Raw genomic sequence first — 23441 nt, 5'->3', positions numbered from 1 at the left:
TATACTGGTTTATATGAACTATACTGGTTTATATGAACTAGGTGACCAAGAACCCGATGGTCACTGACAGAGCTCCAGAGTTCCTCTGTGGAGATGGGAGAACCTTCCAGTAGGACAATCATCTCTGCAGCACTCCACAAATCAGGCCTTTATGGTAGAGTGGTCAGCCACTCCTCAGTAAAAGGTAAATTACAGCCTAAGGCACCTAATGGACTCTCAGACCATGAGAAACAAGATTATCTGGTCTAATGAAACCAAGATTGAACTCTTTGGCCTGGATGCCAAGTGTCATGTCTGGAGGAAACCTGGCACCATCCCTACTGTGAAGCATGGTGGTGGCAGCATCATGCTGTGGCAATGTTTTCCAGCAGCAGGGCCTGGGAGACTAGTCAGGATCGAGGGAAAGATGAACGCAGCAAAGTACAGAGAGATCCTTGATGAAAACCTGATCCAGAGCGCTCAGGACCTTGAATGGGGCAAAGGTTCACCTTCCAACAGGAGAAATACCCTAATCCCACAGCCAAGACAACGCATGAGTGGCTTTGGGACAAGACTCTGAATGTCCTTGAGTGGCTCAGCTACAGCCCGGACTTGAACCTGATCGAACATCTCTGGAGAGACCTGAAAGTAGCTGTGCAGCAACGCTATAATTAAGTGATAATGCCAGAGAAGCCGGTGTTTGGTGCCAATATATCCTCCAAACACCGGTTTCGAGGGCATTACACTTTTGTACAATGGGTTACCAGCATATTCAAATAATGATTGACATATTTTCATTAAAACTTTATTTTTAGGAATTTATTCATACTATTTCATCCTTCCACAAGATATAGTTCCGACACAAATGTAAGGTTAATACCCAAGCTGGCTTGTTGTTCAGTTCGGTTGCTAGAGACGCGACCCAGTCGTTCAGTCTTTTTGTTCTGTATCTATGGACGCAAGCAGTCATTCGTTCTAAATGTTCTTTACCATACTGGCTGGTAACATAATTATCCCTTGCTTGCTAGCTAGTCAACTACGGCTAACTTGCGGTCACGTCAAAAAGTGCAGCCAGACTAACAGCAAAGTAGCTGCATTTGCATTTGTTTCAGTGGTTTTCTAGTAACATTTGTTTGGAAACATCCATAACAATGAGCGAACAAGGCATAATTTGCCTGGCATAGAACATTTGCTCACTTATCAGGACACTGTTGTTCAGAGGAGCTAGCTAACAACACAGTTATCACAATCACTTAAAACTGCAGCTGGAAAGACTGCAAACTAGCTGCACTTCGTTTCGTTTTACCTTTTTTCAATTGACATTTATTTTTATATATTCATAAAAAATTATGCCAGCTGATTCATGATTTCAACTGGCTGAGAAACGCTGCCCGACTGTCTATCTCGTCCCGACTCCCAACACGTTCATTACTATGGGACAGCTGGAGATTGAATTTGAATATTGAAACAATGTTGCAAATGTCGGAGAGATAGACAGCAAGGTTTATACAAATCTCCGCTGTTGAAAACTAAATGTTAGTCTAAAATATGTGAGATAATGTGTAGATGCTTTTTTATAGTGGAGATCAAGTTGATAAATTGCTAGATGCTTTTTATAGTGGAGATCAAGTTTATAAATTGCTTGGCTGGGCTGATGAGACAGTGGATTGTGCAGTCAGTTGGAACAGAGTAAATAGGCGTTTTAATGGCATAGATTTAGCCGGTGGTAACTTGTGGAATAGAAACCGGCTGGAATGCTGTTTTAACCAATCAGCATTCAGGATTAGATCCACCCATTGTATAATGGTTTATATGAACTATACTGGTTTATATGAAATATACTGGTTTATTTGAACTCATATCCTTCTCTGTGTTTCCCTCAGTGGAGTCGGGGGGTGATTGTGAGGTGCCGTGAACTCCCCCTTAATAAAGCCCAGCTGTGGAATGATCAAATAGTGGATCTAATTAAAGCGCTGGCGTTCACCAATGTAGAATTCTCTCTGGAATGATAACAACCTGTGAGATGTGCATTGGAATGAGCTGGGCAGGTCTTGGGGAATGAGGGGATTGTGTGGCAAGCCATATTGTTCACATATATTCATTTCATACACAGATCAAAATCCCAACATTTTACCATGCCTGCTTTTATGTACTATATTCTATATCTGAAAGGGGTAGGGGGTTGAAAAACAAGGACAAATAAAAGCCAGCTAAAGACCTAGTCATGATTCCTGCATTTTCACGGACCCTGTTACCAAAATACAGGTATCAGGTCAGTGTGACTGGTTCACTGCTTTTCTGCAGGTAAACCCATTAACACTTCTATTGTTAAACACCTCCCTAAATTGAAATGTAAACAGCCTCCATGGTTTAACAACACCCCTCACCCCTCCCAGTTTGCCAGTTACCCACTGATACAGTTGACGTCGGAAGTTTACATACACTTAGGTTGTTTTTCAACCACTCCATAACTTTCTTGTTAACAAGCTATAGTTATGGCAAGTCGGTTAGGACATCTACTTTGTGCATGATACAAGTAATTTTTTCGACAACTGTTTACAGGTAGATTATTTCACTTATAATTCACTGTATCACAATTCCAGTGGGTCAGAAGTTTACATACACTAAGTTGACTGTGCCTTTAAACAGCTTGAAAAATTCCAGAAAATGATGTCATGGCTTTAGAAGCTTCTGATAGGCTAGTTGACATAATTTGAGTCAATTGGAGGTGTACCTGTGGATGTATTTCAAGGCCTATCTTCAAACTCAGTGCCTCTTTGCTTGACATCATGGGATAATCAAATGAAATCAGCCAAGACCTCAGAAAAAGAATTGTAGACCTCCACAAGTCTGGTTCATCCTTGGGAGCAATTTCCAAACGCCTGAAGGTACCACGTTCATCTGTACAAACAATAGTACAAAAGTTTAAACACCGTGGGACCACACAGCCGTCATACCGCTCATACCGTCATCTCTGTCTCCTAGAGATGAACGTACTTTGGTGAGAAAAGTGCAAGTCAATCCCAGAACAACAGCAAAGGACCTTGTGAAGATGCTGAAGGAAACAGGTGCAAAAGTATCTATATCCACAGTAGAATGAGTCATATATCGAAATAACCTGAAAGGCCGCTCAGCAAGGAAGAAGTCACTGCTCCAAAATCGCTATAAAAATGCCAGACTCCGGTCTGCAACTGCACATGGGGACAAAGATTGTACTTTTTGGAGAAATGTCCTGTGGTCTGTTGAAACAAAAATAGAACTGTTTGGCCATAATGACCATTGTTATGTTTGGAGGAAAAAGGGGGAGGCTTTTAAGCCGAGGAACACCATCCCAACCGTGAAGCACGGTGGTGGTTTCATCATGTTGTGGGGGTGCTTTGCTGCAGGAGGGACTGGTGCATTTCACAAAATAGATGTCCAAAGTTGTGGCAAAATGGCTTAAGGACAACAAAGTCAAGCTATTGTAGTGGCCATCACAGAACCTGACCTCAATCCTATAGAACATTTGTGGGCAGAACTGAAAAAGCATGTGCGAGCAAGGAGGCTTACAAACCTGACTCAGTTTCACCAGCTCTGTCAGGAGGAAAGGGAGAAAATTCACCCAACTTATTGTGGAAAGCTTGTGGAAGGCTACCTGAAACGTTTGACCCAAGTTAAACAATTTAAAGGCAATGCTACCAAATACTGATTGAGTGTATGTAAACTTCTGACCCACTGGGAATGTGATGAAAGAAATAAAAGCTGAAATACATCATTCTCTCTACTATTATTCTGACATTTCACATTCTTAAAATAAAGTGGTGATCCTAACTGACCTACTCTGATTAAATGTCAGGAATTGCGAAAAACTGAGTTCAAATGTATTTGGCTAAGGTGTATGTAAACTTCTGACTTCAACTGTATGTATAAAAGTGGTATACCTGCAAGAAAGTTGTGTGTAAGGGGATGTTTGAAAGGGGTTCATACAAACATTGCTGTATATATTTTTTTACAGGTATTATGCCACATCTTCTCTCTGAAATGGGTAGTAGATGCCAGGAGGAATCTAATGAAGGCCAGACAGATCCTCTGGATGCAGGCCTTAAATGATCCCTCAGAATACGTTAGAGACTTGCAATGTTGTAGAATATTTACAACGTTGCAGATTCTTTATGTATATGTTTTGGTATGCTGATGATATGTTGTGATACTGAAGGTATCTTGCGCCTGGTTGAGAGGGCATACATGGTGTTCTGGCATATTATCAGGTGTTCAATCACTAGTATTCTGTTGTGTGTTGTATTAAGCCCCGATCTGTCGTTTCTAGTTTTGTGTGTTTGCAAAACAGGTTGATATTGAATGGAACAAATCAATGTTTTGTCATCTGATAATGTAAATGAGCCACCTAAATATTCAATTTCTGTGCTATTTACATAACCAGTTTGGTCTTTAATACTTGTGGAAATTCAAACGTTTGTCTAATTTGCCAATTATTATTTGTTATTATAAAAAGTGTTTTAGGATGAGAGGTAGGCTAAATGTCATTTTGGTATCACAAACACTAATTACATAAATAGAAGATAACACGAAAATAAAAGAACGCTCTTTGACAGTTTTGTCTCAGACAAGTGTTTGATGAATATAACACAGACAATCCTTTGCATGTAAATTTATCCAGAACTTGCAATTACTAGGCACTTTTGAATATTGATTAGAGAAGACAAGGACACAGAAGTGAAGCACTTAGGAATGTATGAAAGAGCTTCTGAAACAGTGCCATTAGTAACTACTTCTCAGCCTCTTTAGTGCTGCTCTTCCCACTAAATGCAGGCTGATGTGACTGGTGATGAGAAACAATGTCATTTCATTACTGCTGATATTGCATGATGTGTACTTCATAGATGTATGGTACAATAATAAATTAGCAATGGTCATCACTGATGTATTTAAGCTTACAATGTAAGTCTCACGTGGAATATATTCTGGCACTTTCTTTAAAGGCACTTAAAGCACTTCATACTATTTATGTCTGTCCAAGAAAATGTGCATTGTTAAGCCTATAAACCATTGATAGTGATTTGATTTAAAGCATTAAAATATTTCTATAGACATTGGGGAAAGAAATTGATTCTCAATATAAACGTATGGCAATATTGAGGAGGTCTTAGGTTAAGTGAATACTTTCCATAATTTTTTCCCTTAAATGACCTTTTTCCATGGCCATTAAGAAATACACATTTTGAATATTGTTTCAGCACTCCTTGCATGATTGAGAACATACACTTCAACACTATGTTACCCAAAGTAGTTGCTTACAATAAACTGACTCAAAGTGAGTATTTGACAGTGGTTGTACAGCCAGTGATGTGTCCCACCTCCTGACCTTCCAAACTGTGGACATGCAGGTTCTTGGCCCAGACTCTCTGTCTGTCTGTCTGTCTGTCTGTCTGTCTGTCTGTCTGTCTGTCTGTCTGTCTGTCTGTCTGTCTGTCTGTCGTGCTGCAGCTCTGTTTGTCTACACATAGAGAGGATGAGGCGCGTGGAGCGACGCGCTGCTCGGCTTGTGTCTGGCTCGCAGACATGAAGCTACGACATGATGTGACAAGCAACAGATGTGTCACACTGCCTGGAATCAACAAGCCATCCTGAGCTGAGCTGAGCTGAGCATGCAGTCAGACACGGCTCCTGTGAACTGAACACTGCGCTGCTGGCAGTGGCAGGCAAGCGCTGCTCCTAGCTTTCTGTCTGAGCCTCTCTCTGACGCTGCCTCCCAGTCACTCTGACATCTGAGGTCTGGACTGGAGCTCTGATCAGATAGACCGTACTGTATGCTCTCAAGGGCCCTCACAGACACACACAGCCACAGTGAGATAACAGAGTGCTCTATGTTGAGCACAGAGTGATTTGATTGACTATAACATCATGAAATAGGGTACATGTTTTATTGTGTACTTGTTTACTACTTAGTACTGTAATATGGTCTTCCCCAGTTTATGGTTTACAGGTTATGTATTTAGTAAATGGATGAGCTTCTATCAGAGACAGAGAAGAGTCTGGCTCTCTGAGAGGAAGAAACCTAAGCCACACTATAGACTCATCCTATCATCCTAGTGTATGCAAAACCATTTTGTCTGTTTGACTGGCTGTAAAACTGTAACAAATGTTGGTGATATGAGGGACAACCTTAATAATATCCTCTGCAGTTTAATCTTCTGATCTGTTCGGCCTTGTAAGCAAATTGTGTGGGCTTGAGTTAGTGAGGGTGAGCAACAGGAATACTTTGTCTCAACAAGTGAACAGATGCAGGGTTACTAGAGTCACCCTGCATCTGTTTACCACAGGAAAGCCACATGATGCTGGAGCTCCATGGCTGCATTTATACAGGCAGCCCAATTCTGATATGTGAAAAGATCTGATGTGATTGGTAAATTCGTGGAAAAATATCAGAATTGGGCTGCCTGTGTAAACTCAGCCCATGTGTATAATTGAGCTATTTTCCTTGGCTCTGTTGTAACCTGTGCTAACTTATTGTTATGTCCTTCAGCCTCACTCACTCACTGCTGCTAAACTTTCCGTCATAGCATGGGGAGACATTTTTATGATCATAATCACGCCTAGCCAACACAGCTATGTAAATATAGTATTATCGGCAATTCCAATTTGGTTAAGTGGCATGAACGTGGGTAATACAGACAGTTCGATCTCTGCGATATAGGCTGCAGTTAGGAATCAGGGATAACTTGCTTTTAGGTAATAGAGCTATGTTACAGGAATGTAATCATGTCAAATAATAAAAGGGAAAAACAACAATATTTCTGACTTTACAAAAACGTTGTAGAATAATTAATCTGTTGATGTGCAACTCCAGTTCACGTATATGGAAATTGAAATGGAATATCTAGATCTGAATTGTGTTATTTCAATATTCAAATATTAATACAAAACAATTGAATGCTGCATGACTTAACTATTTGCATACAGCTGTTTGGTGAACAGAGATACTTGCTAAAGAGAAACGGGAATTTAGTGAGTGGCACACAAACAAACCTTTTGTCTTCCTGTTGTGGGCAAATGGAAGTACAGTGTTGATGTGCATGTACTGTACTGACACAATACATGATGTACTTGTTTTTAATAGCAAAAATGTGTACTGTAATTCAGCATTCTCTCATGACATAATTAAATGCCTGAAATGCCAACTTTGGAAACATTTCACATTGTTCCTATTTATCCAAAGGATCCAATATCCTTGAATGCCTGGCTAGTATGAACTCAATTCCACAGTGAGAGCCATTTTTTGGACGGAGCATCATCATTACTCTTTGAGTTCCAGCATAATAGATGCTATTGTGTCCCAACTGTAGATGTTTGTTTGAATACACTACTCAAATCTGCCTTTTTCTTAGAAATATATGTCACACCCAACAAGCAGCCCTTCTCTCCTCCTCCTCCACCTCCTCTCCTCTGTTAGCGTGGGAATGTGCCTGTAGGTCAGGCATTGGGAAGACAGACGGAGTGGGAGGGGTGGATGCGGAGGGGGGGGGTAGGACCCCTCCACTATTTGACAGGGTTAAACATTGTGAAAGATTGCCACTGCAAGCTGTGACATCTGTAGCAAGTATAAACGCAAACTGTAATTAAGTAGAATCAGCGATTTAAAATTCTATATGCTACGTAATAACAGGCAGTAATGAATAATTGAAGAGGGGGGCTGCCGTCTGACACTTTTTCTCCTGTGTTTAAATTTAGCCAGTGTCATTGTCCGGCACTTTGATTAATTGGTTATCGCTCTTAACTATACATCTCCATGAAATATCTCTTTCCATCTGTCATTAAACAGCACATGGAAATTGGTTCTATATTTCCAATCAGGTACTGCAGACACGCATGTAATTAGATTTAAAAAATTACAAAAATAGCCATCAGGATTTTAACCATAGTACACCGTTATGACTGCGACCATATATGGAGTACCATTTGGAGAGTTGCTATTCTTTTATCTGTTGCATTAGGCTTGTGCACATTGCTCACCCCAAAATGACATTGAATGATTCTGTATGATAATGGGATTGAGAGCTCATACTGTCATACATTTGTATGATCAGCCTAAATGTGGTTTTAAACAGGACTGAGGTGTGTGGAACTCTGTGAAGGCGCTTTATTGCTGGTGCTAGACCTGAGAGCTGAGAGCTGAGAGCTGAAAGAGGCCTGGTCTACACAGTGAAGAGTGACCAGTCAGCCAGAGATTGGCTAGCCTGTCAAATAAAGATTAGGCCTTCATTTCTTCATCTAATCCCTGTAAATCTCTCACGAAAGAACTTTGGGAACAGAGAGCTGGTACCGGAGCACGGCTTTACAGCTTGTGTCTTTTCCTTTATCTCTACATGTTCACCTCAGTGAACAGAACAACCTGTTGTTTTCAATTGCTGTGGTCAATCCCTCCGGCAGACATGTTTGGATTACAGATTTCAAGTAGCGGTTTAAATTGGGACATTTTCTCCCAGGTACAGTAATTAGGCGATTTGATTATTTTTTTTGTGGATGGTAGAGTGTTTTCAGGGTAAACTTCTTCTGTAGCAACATCACATAGTCATTAAGAAAAGCAAGTTAGACTGGACTTTGATAGCCATTCACACTCTGTAAACTACCCAAAGGCTTTGTAGTAGTGTGAACCTTTCCAGTTAAATATCTCCACATTAAGCTATTGGATGTCTCTCTTTGGTTTCCTCTTCAACATTGTTGATCATTATTTTTATTGAATTATTAATTTGTATGTGTTAAATTATTGAATGAAGTTATTATATGATCAAATTAATTTGAACATTCTCTAAAATACTAATGATCGATGTTAAAAACGATGAAGACGATAGAGACCTATTAACATAATCATAAACAAACACAGAAGAGTTTTTCAAGTTTGTCAAAGTCAAGTTTGCAGGGGGGATTGACTGACCTCATGGGGATTTCTCTAGATCTCCCTCTAGGGTCAGTTCATAGGGAATAACTATGTTTAGTTGACTGTCTGTGTGCTTCCTGTCTGACCAGTGTCATGGGTGGGTGCAGCTCAGGGCCTCAGGTAATGGCAGGTGGGGGGACTTGATGAGCTTCGTCTGCATGTGATCTGTCACATCTCAACTGTCTCAACTGACTCCAAATCAGTCAGAGGGCAGGAGAGGAACATTACAGATATACTTGGAGCCCTGTTTAGGGCCTACTTTCAACTCTCTGATTGGCAGGTAGAGCCCCAATGAGATGCATTGTTCACTGTTCTTTTAACCCCTGCTACCCCTGCTTGTCTGAGACTCCCAACTAGTTCAACTGAGAGTATTTGGTTGAACAGTGCTGTTGTTGGTTTTTTAAAGATTTTTTTAAAGTTATAAAGTATTTGCAGTGAATATAGTTGAACCAATGGCTTCAGGAGAGTTTAATCTACTCTTTTTTTAATCTATCTGTTTTGATTTATCTATTTCTTTCTTCTTTTTGATAACAAGTTTTCAACAAAGATTACATTTTTTAATGTCTTTAGTGTGTTCTTACAATTGCCCCATTGTATAAATAAAATATGGAAATCAGAAGGAAAAAAATCAATTTCTGTAACCATAGTGATAAGCACCTTAAAATGTGTTTACATTAATGATGTTTTAAATGTTAATGTCAGCTGAGAGCATAAGAAAGATGACATGATAGAGTCATTATTCAAAATCTGATAGCCAGGGAGAAGTAAATTATTTCAAATATTTGATATTTAAATTATTTTCAAATGATCCGAGACATGAGCAGAGCAAAGGTGTGTAGGTTCCTCTGGTGGTACTTCGGGTGTCTGTGTTTCCTTGGTGTGTCTCCGGCTCATTAATGTTCTAAGCCTGTGAGAGAACCAGCAGAACTGTACTCCATAACCTATGGCACTGTGCTGTGTGCTGTGTTGTGTGAGACCTCGGGCCCCATGCATACACGCACACACAGACATCCCCCAGCCGTTTAAAGTCCACCAGTTCATTCAGAAAGGGATGGCCGCCGAGCTGTCCTGATTAAAATGACAATAGTCTAATTAACTCGACCTCGGTGTCAGTGCACAAAACGGATGCTTGCCCTCCACTTTCTGTCTAAAAAAACCTTTCTCTTCACTCCGTCCCAAAAAAGCAGATGTTTTTCACGCAAACGCCTCAACCCCTTCGATGAGATTTGCTAATGGCAATCATTTTTTATAAGCTAATTAAATATAGGCAAAGTTTCTATATTTTGTCCTTCTGTGAAATCCTTGAGGTATCCTCCATTTGGGGGATAGTGTTACAAGCACCTTCAAGCACTGTTAAGTCGTTTAAAATATTATATACGATTATAAACCGGTCTGTTTGTGCTCAACCTGATTTTATTTCAAACATGGATAATTACATTCACTCTCCAGTGATCTCCCTCTCTGAAGAGACAGAAGACAGTAGGCTCATCCCCCCGGGCCCCTCTTCCTCTGCCCCCTAACATCTAGCTCTGTGAACAGACAGACAGACCAGATAAAGACAGGCCAGAGATATAGTATTGAACCAAGTGAACCCATTTTACAGCAAAGTTGAACATTTTAACCAGATAACAATTTTGTCTTTCATGCTCCACAACAGAGATATTTGAAAGGGGGATTTTGCTCTTGCAATACGATCGGTTGCCATTATTTGATACTCTCATCTAAAGGAAACGGGAGTAGAAAAAAAACATGAGTGACCGAACTGGAAACGGCTTTCTGTTCTATTATCCCTTTGCTGGTGATTAAGGTCTATAGGGAGATAATTACGCTTTAGTCTTAAGTTAATGAAACAAAAACCTCTCTTCTTCTAAAAGGAAGGGCAGATCATTTGTGCTACTATCTGCAGACATGTCCCACCCTTGACGAGCCACATTGAGAATTGGTTTTGTTTTAAGGTTGGAGTCCCCCCACCCCCTTCCCCTCGCCTGTCAGTCTAGGACTGATATGAGGGATTTCTCGCTGAAGCCAGAAACAATGAGGTCTCTCTCTCACTCACCAATGCTGGTGTCTGGTAGAATCTGACCATTATAGGTGCATGCAGGAAAAGGGGAAAACAACATCAAATGAAAACATCACAATGTCTTCTGGGATGTGTGCTGAATGGACACAGTAACACAGGGCAAAATATACAAGGGCAAAATACCTCACCCACTGGTCCCTAATGCCCATCTAACAAGGTCTACCAGAAAGTAGCCAAAAATGACCTATATTGTCACAGCAAAATAATCCTGCAGCAGGATTTGAATGTTTAGTCCACAATGTTGCTTGATCTGTAGCTATCTGAACAAAAAAGTCCCTAATGAAAAGTGCCATACTGTTAATATAACTGTGTGTTAGTGTGGGTTTTCAGTGAATTTATGTAAATCACGAAGCTCATCTGCATTTCCTGCGGTGCAGGAAAATTCTTTCTAAGCAACAAAATATTAATCAAATTAAGATTTTACATCTGTATGCATTAAATATAAATCAAATGCACAGGTTTGAATTTACTTCTGAAGAAACACAGGTGCCACATGTATAATTTCCCTTCTAACAGCCCAAGGAGACATCTCTTTTGAAATGAATGGAAGTGAAGTGTGGACTAGCCACTGTTTGGTATGTCTGAGCCATGTAGCACAAGTGGCGACCACAGAGCACATATTTAACTGTCCTTGTAGAAGTTCACATCTGGTGTGGAGCTGAGCTGGGTGATTCGGCGGCAGGGCAGTCCCTCCTCCCCCGACACCACTCTCACATTTCATCATCTGTTCTCCAGCGCCGGGGTGCTCCAGCATAAGTTGGCCGCTCTTGATCCATCTGTTGTTATTGTTTTCCACTGATAATTGGCTTGAACAATGGAATGCCTGTGTCCCCCTGCCTTTGAAACGCTATACCCTGTTTATTTTCCAGAGGTCTCATTTCTGCTCTCTGTGGCTCTCTCCTTCTCTCTCTATTTCTCTCTCTCCTTCTCTCTGGCCCTCCTCTCCCTGCCCCCCTCTCTCCCCCTTACTCCCTCCCTAGCCTGGTGTCTGCACCCCTCTTCCTCCATTTCTACTTCTCCCCCTTCTAATTTAGAGAGGGGCACATGCAATGAAATCTTTGAGTGGGCATCAGTATATCACTCAGCATCTAAAGCTGGGCTCAAGATTTTCTTTGGGCATCGTCTCCCTTTCTCTTTGGTTCACTTTAAGTTTTAGTCATGAAGCCTGGCAGATTCAGGCAGACACTCCAGGAGTCTTGCACCGTTATGAGTTTCTGAATTCATATCCCGAGAGTTGGGGATAAAGAGACAGATAGTTAAAGGGAGGGAGAGATAGAGAGATAAAGGGAGAGGGAAGGAAAGAGAGAGAGTGAGGGAGCAAAAATGAGAAAGGGTCTGTAGACTGTAAGAGCTGGACAATTGTGGCTGTTCTAAATCGTATCCGTTTTTTCCCTGGCTTTAGAGACTCAGCCTTTATTTTCTATTCATCCATTAGGGGGTGTCCATAGGAGTGCAGCAGGGAGCAGAGAGGGGGATGACTGAAGGCATGATAAGTAGTAGCAGTAGGATACTTTTACTGGATATTGAAAGGAATATTCATACCCAAACATGACCTACTTTAATTACATGTTTTACATTTTAATTACACTATACCGTTTTAGGTAATGGATCTATCCTTTAGAATGTCCTATATGTGATATAGTATGTCACATTTGCTTACACAAGTTAAGCGAGTAGCTGAAATTGATATTTTAAAAGTTGAAGATGAGGTATTTGATATTTATGTATTAAAAACAACTGAATTTTATTTTTAAAAGTCCTACAACAAAAGTAATGTGTTTGAAGTTGGCATGTGTCTTTACTGGTTGTGTGACCGTTCTGGTGTTTGTTCATTTGTTCTGCTTGCTCTTGTCTAATTAAACGGGCAGAGGACAGGTATGGCTCTCAGCAGGCGCCTGCTCTGCTCTGCCTGGTCTGTGCCAGTCCTTCATTTGCTGAGTGTTTGTGTTTATGCAAAGGGACCTCTTCCTGCATATTTAATCTAGAGCAAGGCTCTGGCTTTTGTTGTGTTTAGACCACATACCTCCAGTTCCTCTGAACACTGCAGTCAGGGATCTCTTCAGCTCTCTCACACTACAACTACTGCTTTTACTGCTACTAGCACTGAGAGGCTTTTCTTCTGTTTGAGAAGTGGATTGTAGAAGTCTTGTTAAACCTTGGGGAATCTACATTCATGTTTCAGTAATGTAATGAAACTCAGGCTCACGGTTCATGGGTAAGTCAGTAAAGATTTTAATTGTACTTTTTCTCCTTCCCTTCCCTGGCCTTGTATGGGTTCATGTTGCATGTTGTATATGTGTCTGTATTGTGGGTTTGTTGGGATGCAAAGAACTGTGCCGTAGGTAGAAAGATGCGTTCCTCTGAAGAGTTGAAGTTATTCTAGAGGTCCAGGGTTTGGATTGAAGGCTTCTGACAGACTAAGGGCTGCCTGGCCAGCAGTCCTCTGGTGATCTCATAGAAGAGGCTTGCATCGTGTGAACCAAACTAAACTGAGTGTGCGAGCTGAGCTGCTCCTGTTCTCTAGTTTAGAACGGAGTGATAGCAAAGGAGTGAATGTGCTGCTGTGATGGGTGAGGGTATCAGTTCCTCTCTCCTTCTTTCCCTCCGTCTTTGTCTGGGGAAATGGAATCTGTGGGTTATTGATATTAATAGCACACAGGATCTGAGGTGGACGAATGGAGGAGCAGGACACAGAGACTTGGGAGAGTGGAAACGTGATATCACAGGAGAGAATTGACAGTCCTCCTGTTTGACAGGGTGGAAAGGAATTGGCCATAAAAATAGCATTGCATAATCTGTCTGTCGGTTAGCCCTTTTGTGCTCTCTGTGTGTGTAGGGTTCTCTCCCTCCCTCCTCTCTATCTCTCTCTCTGCCTCCCTCTGTCCCAGCTATTAGTTCTCAATTGTAGGAGAAACCAAATTAAGTTATTTTTCTGATGGTTGCTTCATGGATCAGTTGATTAGAATCTGTGTATAGCCAGAGTGAAGTAATTTGGGTATACAGAGGAAGGGAATGCTCTATTCAAAGAGCTCTGTTAACATTTAAATAGTGTAAAGAAATGTGCTGCCTTGTTTGTTTAGGGTTAGGAGTGAAATTCCACTTCCTTGGTATTAAGGCGGAAAGCTCTCTCTGTGTACTTTGTTCTTAGCTCAGCAATACATGAGGGCAGGTCCAAAGAATCTCTGGGATCAGACAGGCAGACATTCAGCAGGCTGCACTGTTGCCTTTTCAGCTTACAGGCAAAAAAAAACTCAAAATGCGAAGTTGGGTTTAATTGGTGGGTTTTGAGCCTGTTTGCGTGCTGTTTGAGTGCTGTTGTTTACAGACTATGTGGGTGTGCAATATAATGCCACCATGAAAGAGAAAATACACTTGATATTTTGAAGCGGTTTTTATGAGACGTAGTTATGTTTTCATTGAATCAGTCTGCCTTAATAAAGCTTGAAAGAAATGAAGGAAAAATACTGTTCAGTCAGTCCTTTAGTGAATCACATATAAACAGCTGCATTTGTTTGAAAATGAGTCATGCCTTAGATTTTCCTGTGTTTCAGAGCACGGACAGTGACTTGGGAAATCTTGGACACACACACCCTAAAAACAAACACTAATGTCCTGAATATAGATATCACTGACTCTGCCTATCCTGTTGGACTCCCTCTTAATATTATTATTATTAATACATTCTTTATATTGATCCACAAGACCAGCACCCATTTCCGGGAGGAATGTTCAAACAAGACCACCACCCATTTCCGGGAGGAATGTTCAAACAAGACCACCACCCATTTACAGGAGGAATGTTCAAACAAGACCACCACCCATTTCCAGGAGGAATGTTCAAATAAGACCACTACCCATTTCCGGGAGGTTTGTTCAAACAAGACCACCACCCATTTCCGGGAGGAATGTTCAAACAAGATCACCACCCATTTCCGGGAGGTTTGTTCAAACAAGACCACCATCCATTTCCGGGAGGAATGTTCAAACAAGACCACCACCCATTTCCGGGAGGTTTGTTCAAACAAGACCACCATCCATTTCCGGGAGGAATGTTCAAACAAGATCACCACCCATTTTAGGAGGAATGTTCAAACAAGACCACCACCCATTTCCAGGAGGAATGTTCAAACAAGACCACTACCCATTTCCGGGAGGTTTGTTCAAACAAGACCACCACCCATTTCCGGGAGGAATGTTCAAACAAGACCACCACCCATTTCCGGGAGGAATGTTCAAACAAGACCACCACCCATTTACAGGAGGAATGTTCAAACAAGACCACCACCCATTTCCGGGAGGAATGTTCAAACAAGACCACCACCCATTTCCAGGAGGAATGTTCAAACAAGACCACCACCCATTTCCGGGAGGTTTGTTCAAACAAGACCACCATCCATTTCCGGGAGGAATGTTCAAACAAGACCACCACCCATTTCCGGGAGGAATGTTCAAACAAGACCACCACCCATTTTAGGAGGAATGTTCAAACAAGACCACCACCCATTTCCAGGAGGAATGTTCAAACAAGACCACCACCCATTTCCAGGAGGAATGTTCAAACAAGACCACCACCCATTTCCGGGAGGAATGTTCAAACAAGATCACCACCCATTTTAGGAGGAATGTTCAAACAAGACCACCACCCATTTCCAGGAGGAATGTTCAAACAAGACCACTACCCATTTCCAGGAGGTTTGTTCAAACAAGACCACCATCCATTTCCGGGAGGAATGTTCAAACAAGACCACCACCCATTTCCGGGAGGAATGTTCAAACAAGACCACCACCCATTTCCGGGAGGAATGTTCAAACAAGACCACCACCCATTTCCGGGAGGAATGTTCAAACAAGACCACCACCCATTTCCGGGAGGAATGTTCAAACAAGACCACCACCCATTTACAGGAGGAATGTTCAAACAAGACCACCACCCATTTACAGGAAGAATGTTCAAACAAGACCACCACCCATTTACAGGAGGAATGTTCAAACAGAGCCACCACCCATTTACAGGAGGAATGTTCAAACAAACCAATGCTATTTTTTGTTTTCACATACAACAACGAGTTAGCCTATAGGGACAAGGTCAGAGACCTGGTCTGGTGGTGCCAAAATAACAACATATCCCTCAGCATAATCAAGATAAAGGAGATGATTGTGGACTTCAGGAAAAGGAGGACCGAGCACACCCCCATTTTCATTGACGGGGTTGTAGTGGAGCAGGTTGAGAACTTCAAGTGCCTTGGTGTCCACATCAACAACAAACTAGAATGGTCCAAACACACCAATACAGTCATGAAGAAGGCACGACAAAACCTATTCCACCTCAGGAGACTGACAAGATGTGGCATGGGTCCTCAGATCCTCAAAAGGTTCTTCATCTGCAATATCGAGAGCATCCTGACAGTTTGCATCACTGCCTGGTACGGCAATTGCTCGGCCTCCGACCGCAAAGCACTACAGAGGGTAGTGCGTACGGCCCAGTACATCACTGGGGCTAAGCTGCCTGCCATCCAGGACCTCTACACCAGGCGGTGTCAGAGGAAGGCCCTAAAAAATGTTAAAGACCCCAGCCACCCTAGTCATAGACTGTTCTCTCTGCTCCCGCATGGTAAGCGGTACCGGAGCGCCAAGTTTAGGACCAAAAGGCTTCTCAACAGCTTTTAACCCCAAGCCATAAGACTCCTGAATTACTATTTGCATTGTGTTCCGCCAACCCCTCTTTCATGCTGCTGCTCCTCTCTGTTTATCATCTATGCATACTCACTTTAACTATACTTACATGTACAATTCGCCCGACTAACCAGTGCCCCCACACTTTGACTCCGTGCCGGTACCACCTGTATACAGCCTCTCTACTGTTATTTTCACTGTCATTTTACTGTTTTTCACTGTCATTTTACTGTTTTTCACTGTCATTTTACTGTTTTTCACTGTCATTTTACAGTTTTTCTTTTTTTTTCCCTTACTTATCTATCGTTTACCTAATACCTATTTTTTTACTTAAAAATTGCACTGTTGGTTAGGGCTTGTAAGTAAGCATTTCACTGTAAGGTCTACACCTGTTGTATTCGGCGCACGTGACAAATAAACGTTGATTTTATTTGCTGTCTAGTTCATGGTATGATAAATAAACAGATCTGTGTAGAATGATGCAGCTAGCGTCACTAAGTGATCATAGGCTGATAGGCTTAAAGACAGTGAGTGAGGAAACTGTTCTATTGACAGACAGCCATCGAGTTGGGCATTAATTCACATGGTAATGGCGTGTGAAAGTTCATTAATGACCTACCACAGAAGTAGCCACAGATATCGTTTTAAGCATGCTCAGAGTAATTAATGGAATAACTTTACTTTGTGGTAAATATTCATGAACTCTTATTTTCTGTCAGAATGGTGTGAAGAGAGTGGAGAGTCTGTCCATTAGAAGGGCTGAAGAGCCACCCGGAGTGGATGTTGGGCCTTTTTTGGGGATTGTGTGCGTTTCAGTGGAGGGGTATTCATTCCTTTTTTGAACATGCGATCCTGCGGCCTCTAAAATAGTCCCAACCAAGAATTAAAAACACAATACTGATGAATGTTTTGCATTTATCATGAAATACAGTGTGTTTATTATTACATCACAGAGACAACAATAATAAAGTGTATTTGTTATTACATCACAGAGGCAACAATAATGCAATGTATTTATTATTACATCACAGAGACAACAATAATGCAGTGTATTTATTATTACATCACAGAGACAATGATAATGCAGTGTATTTATTATTACATCACAGAGACAACCATAATACAGTGTATTTATTATTACATCACAGAGACAACAATAATACAGTGTATTTATTATTACATCACAGAGACAACAATAATGCAGTGTATTTATTATTACATCACAGAGACAACAATAATACAGTGTATTTATTATTACATCACAGAGACAACAATAATACAGTGTATTTATTATTACATCACAGAGACAACAATAATGCAGTGTATTTATTATTACATCACAGAGACAACAATAATACAGTGTATTTATTATTACATCACAGAGACAACAATAATGCAGTGTATTTATTATTACATCACAGAGACAACAATAATGCAGTGTATTTATTATTACATCACAGAGACAACAATAATACAGTGTATTTATTATTACATCACAGAGACAACAATAATGCAGTGTATTTATTATTACATCACAGAGACAACAATAATACAGTGTATTTATTATTACATCACAGAGACAACAATAATGCAGTGCATTTATTATTACATCACAGAGGCAACAATAATACAGTGTATTTATTATTACATCAGAGACAACAATAATACAGTGTATTTCTTATTACATCACAGAGACAACAATAATACAGTGTATTTATTATTACATCACAGAGGCAACAATAATGCAGTGTATTTATTATTACATCACAGAGACAACAATAATACAGTGTATTTATTATTACATCACAGAGACAACAATAATACAGTGTATTTATTATTACATCACAGAGGCAACAATAATACAGTGTATTTATTATTACATCACAGAGACAACAATAATACAGTGTATTTATTATTACATCACAGAGACAACAATAATACAGTGTATTTATTATTACATCACAGAGGCAACAATAATGCAGTGTATTTATTATTACATCACAGAGGCAACAATAATGCAGTGTATTTATTATTACATCACAGAGACAACAATAATACAGTGTATTTATTATTACATCACAGAGACAACAATAATACAGTGTATTTATTATTACATCACAGAGGCAACAATAATGCAGTGTATTTATTATTACATCACAGAGACAACAATAATACAGTGTATTTATTATTACATCACAGAGACAACAATAATGCAGTGTATTTATTATTACTTTACAGAGACAACAATAATACCGTTTATTTATTAGTACATCACAGAGACAACAATAATACAGTGTATTTATTATTACATCACAGAGACAACAATAATACAGTGTATTTATTAGTACATCACAGAGACAACAATAATACAGTGTATTTATTATTACATCACAGAGACAACAATAATACAGTGTATTTATTATTACATCAGAGACAACAATAATACAGTGTATTTATTATTACATCACAGAGGCAACAATAATGCAGTGTATTTATTATTACATCACAGAGACAACAATAATACAGTGTATTTATTATTACATCACAGAGACAACAATAATACAGTGCATTTATTATTACATCACAGAGACAACAATAATGCAGTGTATTTATTATTACATCAGAGACAACAATAATACAGTGTATTTATTATTACATCACAGAGGCAACAATAATGCAGTGTATTTATTATTACATCACAGAGACAACAATAATACAGTGTATTTATTATTACATCACAGAGACAACAATAATACAGTGCATTTATTATTACATCACAGAGACAGCAATAATACAGTGCATTTATTATTACATCACAGAGGCAACAATAATGCAGTGTATTTATTATTACATCACAGAGACAACAATAATACAGTGTATTTATTATTACATCACAGAGACAACAATAATACAGTGTATTTATTATTACATCACAGAGGCAACAATAATGCAGTGTATTTATTATTACATCACAGAGACAACAATAATACAGTGTATTTATTATTACATCACAGAGACAACAATAATGCAGTGCATTTATTATTACATCACAGAGGCAACAATGATGTTCATGTAGATGCTGATGATAATCATTATTTGTTGGTACAGCACAACATACAATGTAGGAACATATGCTTTTGAATCATCTCAGTCTTTCTGTGTCTGTATCTCTCTGTGTCTTTTCACCGGATATGATAGGGCTAATACTGTAACTCCCTTGATGAACACTTTTGTTGTTCAACTGTTTTACCACTTCAAACAAAATACCTAGCCATCTTTTCAACACTTTGGCAGCAAACATTGTAAGATGCTCCTCGACTCTCTTTTGTCTTAGGAAATTGTTGCGTTTTGATTCATGTTCTCACTGAGTGTGCACATAAAACACCTGGGTGGGTAATCATCTCAACCAAGAGTTATTCTGTTCCCTCAAATCTCAATGTGGGAGTGTGTGATGGGCTCTACAAATCCAACTGGGCAGAGCAGCATGCTGCTGTTTATCCACACCATGGGCTCACTGTACCCCCACCGCTCCAAACACTACTATTACTGCCACGTGCAGTTTTAAATTGACACAATTATCTATTTAGGTATTACAAGATGTGCATTGTATTGCACAGAGGGATAAAAAACACCGTCACAGCTGCTATCATAGTTTTGTTGTTTCTTTTTTCCCTCCAATACACATTTTCCGTCATTAAAGTGATGGAACATTTAACTAAATGGATGTTATGCATTGGGTAAACTCATTTAGTTCCCTGGGCCTTTTCAGGTGATAGGGATTAATGATGTTTAGTAGTTTGAAACTGAAAATATCTGTCATTAGTCACCACTCGCTATTGATTTACCATGTCATTGATGATATGTTAATTGAAGTCTAATGAATCAGAATAATATGAGAGTGGTGTGGGAACAGTCCATTTTGTATGATTTTCGACCCTCGTCGAGTTCAAAGTGAGTTTAATGTTGACTAGTGTTTTCAACAAGGGCATTTACCAGATAATTAATGCTGTAACTGGGCAAGGTTCAGGCTCATGTGTTTTATCTAGGCACAGTCTGCTTTAGATAAACACTTTGGAGCTCCACAAATGCCTGGCCACAGCTTTGACTGCCAAATGTAAACTGTACAAAAGAACAGTGTGAGAGAGTCAGTCTTTTTTCATATTTGGATATGCTTTAATGCTTTTATTCAAATGCTTCTGAGATATTGCCCCATAGTCACTTTTCCGTTTACCATAAAAATAAGATTTTATGTATTTTTTTTGGGGGGGGGGTTGAGTGCTCAGTTTACAGTGCACACAGTGCATGCTGAACAGCTAGTGTGCTTCTGAGTCTAGAAAGACAGGTTTGCTCTTCCACCAGGTGGAGTTGTCTTTGACATTTTTCTGATAGCGGCATCTGGCGCAAGGAATTTAAAAAAAAAAACTTTCATTTTCTTTTAACAACTTCATTGTTAGTCTTATCGTCCTCAACGGCTACAGTATAGTGAACGATTGTGCTGATCAACCAGATGGAAATGAGGAGATGCGGTAGACAATAAGGCTAGGATAGCTATGTACATGCACTAGTATACAGTGCACTCGGTAAGTATACAGACCCATTGACATTTTCCACATTTTGTTACGTTACAGCCTTATTCTAAAATGAATTTATTTGTTCATCAATCTACACACAATACCCCATAATCACAAAGCAAAAACTGTTTTTTGTAATTTAGCAAATGTATTAAAAATAAAAACCGGAAATATCACATTTACATAAGTATTCAGACGCTTTACTCAGTACTTTGTTGAAGCACCTTTGGCAGCGATTATAGACTCGAGTCTTCTTGGGTATGACGCTATAAGCTTGGCACACTTGTATTTGGGGTATTTCTCCCATTCTTCTCTGCAGATCTTCTCAAGCTCTGTCAGGTTGAATGGGGAGTGTTGCTGCTCAGCTATATTCAGGTCTTTCCAGAGATGTTCGATCAGGTCCGGGCTCAGGCTGGGCCACTCAAGGACATTCAGAGAATTGTCCTGAAGCCACTCCTGAATTGTCTTGGCTGTGTGCTTTGGGTCGTTGTCCTGTTGGAAGGTGAACCTTTGTCCCAGTCTGATGTCCTGAGCACTCTGGAGGTTTTCATCAAGGATCTCTCTGTACTTTGCTCCGTTCACCTTTCCCTCAATCCTGACTCGTCTCTCAGTCCCTGCCACTGAAAATCTTTCCCACAGCATGATGCTGCCACCACCGTGCTTCACCGTAGGGATGGTGCCAGGTTTCCTCCAAACGCGAGGCTTGGCATTCAGGCCAAAGAGTTCACTGTTGGTTTCATCAGACCAGAAAATCTTGTTTCTCATAGTCTGAGTCCTTTAGGTGCCTTTTGGCAAACTCCAAGTGGGCTGTCATGTGCCTTTTACTGAGGAGTGTCTTCCGTCTACCCACTCTACTATAATGGACTGATTTGTGGAGTGCTGCAGAGATGGTTGTCCTTCTGGAAGTTCCTCCCATCTCCAAATAGGAACTCTGGAGCTCTGTCTGAGTGACCATCGGGTTCTTGGTCACCTCCTTGACCAAGGCCCTTCTCCCCCGATTGCTCAGTTTGGCTGGGTGGCAAGCTCTAGGAAGAGTCTTGGTGGTTCCAAACTTCTTCCATTTAAGAATGATGGAGGCCACTGTGTTCTTGGGGACCTTCAATACTGCAGAAATGTGTTGGTACCCTTCCCCAGATCTGTGCCTCGACACAATCTTGTCTCGGAGCTCTACGGACAATTCCTTCGACCTCATGGCTTGGTTTTTGCTCTGACATGCACTGTCAACTGTGGGACCTTATATAGACAGGTGTGCCTTTCCAAATCATGTTGAATCAATTAAATTTGTCACAGGTGGACAATCAATTAGTGTATTTTAGAATAAGACTGTAACATAATAAGGGAGGATCTGAAGTCTTTCCAAAGGCACTGTATGTCAATGCTTGATAATATGTCCAAAGAAAGATTGCTGACACCATTAAAAGGAAAGACAAACAAAAACATCAGGAAAGAAATACAAAAATGGACTATTTCTTAATATGTGTGTTACCCATTCCAGGAAGAAGTGTGTTACCCATACCTAATATTTGTGTAATTGTGATCAATCCTGTTGAGCGGGCTCATACTGCAAGCAGTATTATTAATAAACATAGATTTTGTCTGTTTTTCTTTCAGCGATTCTGTTTTGGTGATTGCTGATGGCAAATGCTGTACTTAGTTGCAGTGATTATTCAATAACAACCTCTAATTCCCATGTCCTCTGTCTGCAGGGCAAGGAGGCTGAAGTCACTACGCTGGAACTGAAGATTGCTTTAAACGAGCAAGTCATTGTAGAAGGTAAACACACGATTATTCATTAGACTCCAATCTCAGTGTGAGGGTGAATGTTGTATCGGATTGGCTTAATAAATAACCTGATGCCGTCCGGTTGCCTTGGTTGTATGTTTGTTGAAACTAAAACCTTGCTCTGAAAGTTCACTATCAAACACCTGAAAATGTACATACAGACTGTAAGTGTTGAAATATCTCATCATGATCATGCTACTGTGTGATTAATCTATGTATGATTTATTGTAGTTGATGTTATACAGCACAGTTTGTTCTGTAGCAGAAGAGGTCTGTTGTGTGTAGTGGACTTCTGCCTGTAGAGAGAACATATTTTAGCGTGCAAGTACAGGTAGGTACATGTAGTAGTTAAGGTTTATGGACTCCCCGAGGGGCATTTTACCTAGAAGGGTTATTGGCATGGATTTTCTCTTCTCCCCCT

At 40.2% G+C, this 23441-nt stretch overlaps 1 protein-coding gene across 24 annotated transcripts in view; it reads left to right on the top strand.

The window, feature by feature from the left end:
* foxp1b (forkhead box P1b) overlaps positions 1-23441 on the top strand; it is a 232673-nt gene that overhangs the window by 66201 nt on the left and 143031 nt on the right. For 18 of the 24 annotated variants that reach the window (XM_090206154.1, XM_090206153.1, XM_090206144.1 and 15 more), the window contains one exon: positions 22945-23011. The gene's annotated coding sequence lies outside the window, so the exon portion shown is untranslated. Of the gene's footprint in view, positions 1-12856; positions 13210-22944; positions 23012-23441 lie in introns of those variants that run through there. The other 6 variants (XM_090206156.1, XM_090206147.1, XM_090206150.1 and 3 more) reach the window with 3 other exon arrangements.

This window comes from Oncorhynchus mykiss, chromosome 17 (assembly GCF_057628025.1).
Source record: "Oncorhynchus mykiss isolate SJ-2025 chromosome 17, ASM5762802v1, whole genome shotgun sequence".
Lineage (NCBI taxonomy): Eukaryota > Metazoa > Chordata > Actinopteri > Salmoniformes > Salmonidae > Oncorhynchus > Oncorhynchus mykiss.
This window is presented reverse-complemented; position numbering and strand designations above follow the sequence as displayed.